The following is a 9,463-nucleotide window of genomic DNA, read 5'->3' on the forward strand; positions in this document are numbered from 1 at the left end:
TTTGAGACTGAGTCTCAAGTCTCACTCTGTCGCCCAAGCTGGAGTGCAGTGGTGTGATCTTGGCTAACTGTAACCTCCACCTCCCAGGTTTAATCGATTCTCCCTCCATGGCCTCGTGAGTCGCTAGGACTACAGGCACGAGCCACCTTGTCCAGCTAATTTTTTCTATTTTTTGTATTTTTCTATTTTCTGAGACGGTTTCACCATTTTAGCCAAGCTGGTTTCAAACTCTTGACCTCATGTGATCCACCTGTCTCAGCCTCCCATAGTGCTATGATAACAGGGGTGACACACCGTGCCCCGCTTGTAATCCCAGCACTTTGGGAGGCCGAGGCATGTGGATCACTTCAGACCAGGAGTTCCAGACCAGCCTGGGCAACGTGAAAACCCATCTCGACTAAAAATTCAAAATAACTTTGCCAGGTGTGGTGGTGCAGGTTTGTAATATCAGCTACTGGGTGACTGAGACATGAGAATCACTTGAACCTGGGAGGCAGAGGTTGCAGTGAGCCACTGCACTTCAGCCTGGGAAACAGAGCAAGACTGTCTCAGAAACAAAACAACAAAAAAGAATCTTTTAGAGCAAGTTCACGGGAGGTGCAGCAGGAGGGGCAGGAACCACGCCCCATGCTAGTGAGGAGTGTGGGGAGACTGGGAGGGGCACAGGTGTTGTGCTGATTCTGGCTGAGGGCACAGGTGTTGTGCTGATTCTGATAGAGTGGCTGCTTCTGAAAGCAAATATCCTGAAAAACCTGTTGCTGGTACTCCAAATTCTGGTTCCCAAGAAGATTGTGATACCTGAATAAACTTCCAGGCAAGTAGCTTTCACTGCAGGTAGTGATTACCTGTGAGATAACATTTGGGAATTATTGATTGAAAAAACCTTCACTATCGGTTGGATCTAGTGGCTCACACCTGTAATCCCAGCTGCTTGGGAGGCTGAGGCAGGAGAGTCATTTGAACCCTAGAGGCAGAGGATACAGTGAGCCAAGATTGCACCACTGCACTTCAGCCTGGGTGACAGAGCAAGACTCTGTCTCAAAATAAAAAAAGACCTTCACTCTCAAATAAGTGTCTACCATTAATGGGCACTGATTATGTGCCATGCACTGTACCTAGTGCATTCTATATATTATCTTTTAGTACAGTATTCCTATCAGTGGGGATATAATTATTGTTCTTCCAGCAGATAGGACAGAGGTTCAGAGTTAGTAACTAGTCAAAGGTTATATAGCAAATGAGTGGTAGACCCATGCGTGAAACTCACTAGATTAGAGATCAGAGCCTGTGCAACTCCTTCCCACCACTCCAGAAAGCACCCTTAGGCTCTATTCTGATCATTTAATATTTTGGTGAATACAGGGCAATAGTAGGCACATTTGAAATCCACAGGAATTCTAATATATCTGTGTGAGACAAAGTTTAACCTATTTGAGAGGCACCTACAAGTAATTAATGCAAATATATATATATATATTTTGAGATGAGATATCACTGTCACACAGGCTAGAGTGCAGTGGCACAATCTTGGCCAACTGCAACCTCTGCCTCCTGGGTTCAGGCAATTCTCCTGTCTCAGTCTCCTGAGTAGTTGGAACTACAGGCATGTGACACCATGCCTGGCTAATTTTTTTTTTTTTTTGAGTCGGAATTTCGCTCTTGTTGCCCAAGCTGGAGTGCAATGGCGCAGTCTTGGCTCACTGCAGGGTTCAAGTGATTCTCCTGCCTCAGCCTCTGGAGTAGCTGGGATTACAGGCATGTGCCACCACGCCTGGCTAATTTTTGTATTTTTGTAGAAATGGGTTTTCACCATGTTAGCCAGACTGGTCTCCCACTCCTGACCTCAGATGATCTACCCACCTCGACCTCCCAAAATGCTGGGATTACAGGCATGAGCCACTGTGCCTGGCCTTTTTTTTTTTTTTTTTTTTTTGAGATGCAGACTCACTCTGTTGGCAGGCTGGAGTGCAGTGGCACCATCTTGGCTCACTGCAACCTCCACCTCCTGAGTTTAAGTGATTCTCCTGCCTCAGCCTCCTGAGTAGCAGGGACTATAGGCGTGCACCACCATATCCTTAGTAGAGACGGGGTTTTGCCATGTTAGTCAGGCTGGTCTTGAACTCCTGACCTCAGGTGATCCACACGCCTCAGCTTCCCAACGTGCTGGGATTACAGGCCTGAGCCACCGCTCCTGGCCAATGCAAATAATTTTATCAGCTCAGTCCTTTTTCTCCACATGTCATTTATTTATTTATTTATTTATTTATTTATTTATTTATTTATTTATTTATTTTTGAGTTGGAGTCTCGCTCTGTTGCCCTGGCTGGAGTGAGGTGGCAGGATCTCGGCTCACTATAACCTCCACCTCCTGGGCTCAAGGGATTCTCCTGCTTCAGCCTCCCAAGTAGTTGGGATTACAGGCGCCTGCCACCACACCACACTGGGCTAATTTTTTCTGTATTTTTAGTAAAGATTGAGTTTTGCCATGTTGCCCCAGTTGGTCTTGAACTCCTGACAGCAGGTAATCTACCCACCTCGGCTTCCCAAAGTACTGGGATTGCAGGACTGAGCCACTGCACCCAGCCTCCAAGCATCTTAACCTCCATGACCAAATGGTTTGAAGTTATAATAATGAAATTATTAAAAACCTTTGTATTGAGGGCCGGGCACAGTGGCTCAAGCCTGTAATCCCAGCACTTTGGGAGGCCGAGGCGGGTGGATCATGAGGTCAAGAGATCGAGACCATCCTGATCAACATGGTGAAACCCCGTCTCTACTAAAAATACAAAAAATTAGCTGGGCATAGTGGCACGTGCCTGTAATCCCAGCTACTCAGGAGGTTGAGGCAGGAGAATTGCCTGAACCCAGGAAGCGGAGGTTGCAGTGAGCTGAGATTGTGCCATTGCACTCCAGCCTGGGTAACAAGAGCAAAACTCCGTCTCAAAAAAAAAACAAAAAACAAAAAAACAACACCTTTGTATTGAAGTATAAGACAGAAGCTAGGGGTGGTGGCATGCACCTATAGTCCTAGCTACTCTTTGAGGTTACCGTAAGCTATGAAAACGCCACCATGCTCCAGCCTGGGTGACACAGCAAGACATCTACTCTACTCTGAAAAAATTAGTCTGAGTGCAGTGGCTTATGCCTGTAATCCCAAAATTTTGGAAGGCTAGGATGGGTGGATTGCTTGAGCCCAGGAGTTCAAGACCAGCCTGGGCAACATGGTGAGACCTTGCCTCTACCAAAAATTAAAAAATTAGGCCAGGCACAGTGGCTCATGTCTGTAATCCCAGCACTTTGGGAGGCCAAGGCAGGTGGGTCACGAAGTCAGGAGTTTGTGATCATCCCCGCCAACATGGTGAAACCCCGTCTCTGCTAAAAATACAAAAATTAGCCGAGCATGGAGGCAGGCGCCTGTAATCCCAGCTACTTGGGAGGCTGAGGCAGGAGGACTGCTTGAACCCAGGAGGCGGAGGCTGCAGTGAACCAAGATGGCACCACTATACTCCAGTATGGGCGAAAGTATAAGACTCCATCTCAAAAAAAAATTAGCCAGGCATGGTGGTATGTACCTGTGGTCTCAGCTATTGGGGGACTGAGGTGGGAAGACTGCTTGAGCCCAGGAGTTTGGGCCTGTAGTGAGCTTTGATTTCATTACTGACTCCAGCCTGGGCAACAGAGTGAGACCCTGCATCACAAGTAAGTAAATGAATAAATAAATAAACAAAGAAAATAAAGGATCTTCACAAACAGATCCAAATAACCAGCATCCAGATCAAGAAACAGCATTAACAGCAATCCAGAAGCAACCCTTGGGCCCATCCCCAATCTCTGCCTCCTTCCGACTACCCATAAGTAACCTCTATCCTGACCTCTAACACTAGGGATCAGTGTAGCTCCTTTTGAATAATTGGAGTCATGTAGGTTTGATTACTCTGTGCTTGGCTTCTTTCCCTCAGCAACATGTTTATAAGGATCATCTAACAATATCAGTTTTGAAAAGTGAGTCGCAAAGGGGCAAGAATGGCCAGGCGTGGTGGCTCACACCTGCAATCCCAGCACTTTGGGAGGCCAAGGCAGGTGGATCACCTGAGGTCAGGAGTTGGAGACCAGCCTGACCAACATGGTGAGACCCCGTCTCTACTAAAAATACAAAAAATTAGCCATGCATGGTGGCTCATGCCTGTAATCCCAGCACTTTGGGAGGCTGAGACCGGAAGATAATAAGGTCAGGAGGTTGAGATCAGTCTGGCAAACATGGTGAAACTCCATCTCTACTAAAATACAAAAATTTAGCTGGGCATGGTGGCAGGTGTGTGTGATCCTAATTACTTGGGAAGCTGAGTCAGGAGAATTGTTTGAACCTGGGAGGAGGTTGCAGTGAGCCGAGACCACAGCATTGCACTCCAACCTGGACAACAGAGCAAGATTCCTTCTCAAAAAAAAAAAAAGAAGAAAAAGAATTAGCTGGGTGTGGTGGCAGGCGCCTGTAATTTCACCTTCTTGGGAGGCTGAGGTAGGAGAATCACTTGACTCTGGGAGGTGGAAGTTGCAGTAAGCAGAGATTGCACCATTGCACTCTAGCCCGTGCTCCATCAATAACTTGAAAGTGCAGTGAGTGTTTCCTTCCTCCCTTCCTCCCTCCCTCCCTCCCTTTTTCTTTCTTACAGGGTCTTGCTCTCTCTTTTTTTGTTTGTTGTTTGTTGTTGTTTGTTTTATTTTGTTTTTTGAGATGGGGTTCCTCTTGTTGCCTAGGCTGGAGTGCAGTGGCATGATGTCGGCTCACCACAACCTCCGCCTCCTGGGTTCAAGCAATTCTTTTTTTTTTTTTTTTTTTTTATGAAAGGCGTATAATTTTAAAATGTACCTGTAGCTTTGGAATGTACTGTCCAATGAGTTCGTCATACATCTAGATTAGTACGTAAAAGAACAGAATCTTGGAATTTTCCTGCCTCTCTGTGCAGCTTGAAAGAGCCTCTAATCCAAGGGAAACCTACAGTTCGTTCCCTGCTGTAGGTTTTCTTCTCCTCCTCTCCTCCACTTCCTCCAAATCCTGTGTCTCTCTTCCTCCCTGTGTGTTTTACTACGTGGTTTTTGGTGTCTGTTTTCTCTCCTGATTTTTACCTTTTTCAGTCCTCAAAATGGTCTGAAAAAACTGGAGATTAATTTGTTTCTGAAAGACCTGTTTCTATCACTAAGTGAGGTTATGGAAGAGATCCAAAAATGTGCTAGGTGGCAGGAGAAGACATTTGAAATATACAGTTAATAAGCCACATTTGGATAATCGGTAATTGACTGTGGTTTATTCAGAAATGTCTTTCGTTAAGTAAAGCTTCTAAGTGAAGTCTCAAAGCCACAGAATTAAGAAAGGCTGTTTGTTTAGTCAGTGTGATTACTGCTTGTATTTTTAAAAGAAAAAAAAAGCAAAAAAAATCAATTTTTTATACTGTAATTTCCAAGTGAACTTAAAAAAAACTATAAGGTATCAATTTTTTTCAATCCAAAAATTTCATCTAAACACGTTAAAAAACTATTTCATTCTACAGCTATTTATCAATTAAAGTCTAGAAGGGATGTCATATCATTTATTAACAGTACTTGTAGTATAAGGAAATCCTATTTAGTTCCTGAAGAAAAACTCTTGTAGTTTACTTCTCAACAGTTAAAAGTTGAATTTAGTAAAAGCATTTGAGGATTCTGTCTATATGTTTAACCTAATTTTATAATGTCAACACATGGGTGGCATTTATAAAATTTATAAATATGAGTCTTAGTTCTGATGAGTCCATAATATGGTTATATTAAACATAATTTATCTTATATGTAAATATGAATTATATGCTAGGAAATGAAAATGCTTACCATTTCTTCTCCAGAAAATTAATATCCTGTGGATATAGAATGAAAGTAGGGAAAGGACTATTATTGATAGTCACAAAAAGGAACTTTACTTGCTTTACAGCAATAGCCATAGTTCTGGGCTATCTCATTTGCCATTTCCTTTTTTTTTTTTAATTTTTAATTTTTAAGTTTTTATTTATTTATTTATTTTATGAGAGAAAGAAAGAGAAAGAAAAAGGGGGAGAGAGAACAGGATTCTTGCTCTATTGCCCGGGCTGGAATGCAATCTAAAAATAGGTATTAAAAACCTCTTTTATGCCGATAATTGTGCTTAACAACAGAGACAGGAAGGAATAAGGGAAGAAAATAACAAATTAACAGCCAACCAATATTTCATTTAAGTCTGTGAAATGTTATGCAAATACTGAAGAGTGATTTACTTCCAATTATATAGTCACTTTCAAAATAGGTGTAATATGATACTGAGAAAAATGTATGTTCTGTGGACCTGGGGTGGAGAATTCTATAAATATTCACTAAGTTTACTTATTCCAGGTCTAAGTTCAAATCATAGATGTCCCTATTAATTTTCTATGTCGTTGATCCATCGAATATTAACAATGTGGTGTCAAAATCTCCCGCTATTATTGTGCGGGAGTCCAGGTCTCTTTATAAGTCATTAAGAACTTGTCTTATGGGCCGGGCGCGGTGGCTCACGCCTGTAATCCCAGCACTTTGGGAGGCCGAGGCGGGTGGATCACGAGGTCAAGAGATCGAGACCATCCTGGTCAACATAGTGAAACCCCGTCTCTACTAAAAATACAAAAAAATTAGCTGGGCATGGTGGCACGTGCCTGTAATCCCAGTTACTCAGGAGGCTGAGGCAGGAGAAAGGCGGAGGTTGCGGTGAGCCGAGATCGCACCATTGCACTCCAGCCTGGATAACAAGAGCGAAACTTCGTCTCAAAAAAAAAAACAAAAAAAAAAACAACTTGTCTTATGTATCTGGGTGCTCCTGTATTGGGTGCTTATATATTTATAATCATTAACTCCTGTTGTTGCATTGATCCTTTTACCATTATGTAATGTCCGTGTTTGTTTCTTTTAGTCTTTGTTACTATTAAAGTCTATTTTGTGAGAGACGGGGTTTCACCATGTTGACCAGGATGGTCTCGATCTCTTGACCTTGTGATCCACCCGCCTCGGCCTCCCAAAGTGCTGGAATTACAAGCATGAGCCACCACACCTGGCAGTGTCTTGCTTTCTTGCCCATGCTGGAGTGAGATGGCAACATCAAAGCTCACTGCAGCCTTGATCTCCTGGGCTCAAGTGATCCTCCTGCCTCAGGCTCCCAAGTAGCTAGGACCACAGGTGCGTGCCAACATGGCCAGCTAATTTTTATTTTTATTATTTTTTTTTTGTAGAGATGGGGTATTGTCATGTTGCTCAGGCTGGTCTCCAACTCCTGGGCTCAACACACCCACTTGACTTGGCCTCCTAAAGTGCTGGGATTACAGGCGTAAGCCTCTACATCTGGCTGTTTTTTTTTTTTTTGAGACAGGGTCTGGTTCTTTTTTTTTTTTTTGAGCCAGGCTCACTGAAATCTCTGCCTTCTGGGTTCAAGCGATTCTCCTGCCCCAGCCTCCCATGTAGCTGGGACCATAGGTGCAGACCACCATGCCTAGCTAATTTTTGTATTTTTGGTAGAGACAGCTTAGCCGGGCATGGTGGCTCCCGCCTGTAATCTACTGGGGGGCTGAGGCAGGAGAGTTGATTGAACCTGGGAGCCAGAGGTTACTGTGAGCCAAGATGGTGCCATTGCACTCCAGCCTGGGCAACAAGAGCATAACTTTGTCTCAAAAAAAAAAAAGTGATATAGAGATTCAAAACTATTTTTCCCAGATGCCTTTCCATTGTCCCAACACCACCATCTATTGAACAATCTATATTTCTGAACATTTCCTTTCTTTTCATTTTTATTTTTTGAGACAGGGTCTCACTCTGTTTCTGCCTGGGCTGGAGTGCAGTGGCACCATCTTGGCTCATTGCAATCTCTGCCTTCTGGGCTTAAGTGAGCCTCCCACCTCAGCTTCCTGAGTAGCTGGGACTACAGGCACGTGCCACTGCACCTGGATAATTTTTAAGTTTTTGTAGAGATGGAATCTTGCTTTGCTGCCCAGGCTGCTCTGGAACTCTGGAATGAAGCAATCTGCCCACATTGGCCTCCCAAAGTGCTGGGATTACAGGTGTGGGCCACCACACCCAGCCAGCATTTCTGGAATAATCTATCTGTATGTCTCTATATAGCCTCATCCATCATGTCTAAACTCCCATACTATTTGGGTTGCCAGACTGTTCATCCCAATTCCATGTGCCAGTGTCACTGCTACACTAATTGAGTTACTATGAATGTATAATGTAATTTTCCTGTATGTTAGTTGTACATTTTTTTGCAACATTCTCCCAAGGTTTGAGGAACACTATGGTAAGGCATGGCATGAAAGGAATGCAGGTCTCCCAAGGCTTTACAAAAGAATGATTTGTTCATGGTGTCACAAAGCAAGGGGTGAGGAGCACAACTGAGATGAAACCCAGGGATCTACGGAATTCCTCTATCTTTCCACTGCCCCAGAGTGGAAAGGTAGGGGTAGCTGAGAGGTTTTGAGGATCAGAGGATAGGAAGGAGTAGTCTGGATAGACTTTTGTGTCAGGGTCCACAAGGAACAGGTCTCTAAGTCTTGTTAGCTCCACTCTCCCATTGCTTTTGCATGGGCCCTTCCCCTAACATCAGCATGCTGAGGCCTCCCCTCTCACCCAGAATATTGCAACAACCCTGCAAGCCTTCCTGACCAAGACCAGGTCAGCACTCCCTTGGTTATGAAGCCGTTGCCCCCAGCACCTATGGAATTTGTCTTCAGGGTTCTTGTTACTGTTTTGTAATTATAATAATTATCTCCAGGCTGGGCACAGTGGCTCATGCCTATAACCCCAACACTTTGGGAGGCCAAGGTGGGTGGATCACAAGGGAAAAGAGGAGATCGAGACCATCCTGGCCAACATGGTGAGACCCCGTCTCTACTAAAAATATGAAAATTAGCCGGTGTGATGGCATTCGCCTGTAATCCCAGCTACTTGGGAGGCTGAGGCAGGAGAATCACTTGAATCCAGGAGGCAGAGGTCGCAGTGAGCCGAGATCATGCGGCTGTACTCCAGCCTGGCAACAAAGCAAGACCCCTTCTTAAAAAAAAAATCTCTGGAGGCTGAGGGGAGCGGATCACTCGAGGTCAGGAGTTCAAAACCAGTTTTACTAACATTGTGAAAGCCCGTCTCAACTAAAAATACAAAAATTAATTGGAGGTGGTTGCGTGTCCCTGTAATTCCAGCTACTTGCCAGGCTGAGGCAGGAGAATTGCTTGAACCTGGGAGGCGGAGGTTGCAGTGAGCCCAGATTGCACCACTGCACTCCAGCCTGGGTGATGGAGTGAGACTGCGTCTCAAAAAAATATTGATTATCTCTCCCCCTTCCCTTTTCTCTTCATATATGTTGTGTGCACAGGGATTTTTTTTTTTTTTTGAGATGGTGTCTCACTCTGTCACCCAGGCTGGAGTGCAGTGGTGAGAT

Source organism: Aotus nancymaae, unplaced genomic scaffold (genome assembly GCF_030222135.1).
Source record: "Aotus nancymaae isolate 86718 unplaced genomic scaffold, 86718_ANA_hifiasm-v0.15.2.pri h1tg000011l, whole genome shotgun sequence".
NCBI classification, from domain to species: Eukaryota; Metazoa; Chordata; class Mammalia; order Primates; family Aotidae; genus Aotus; species Aotus nancymaae.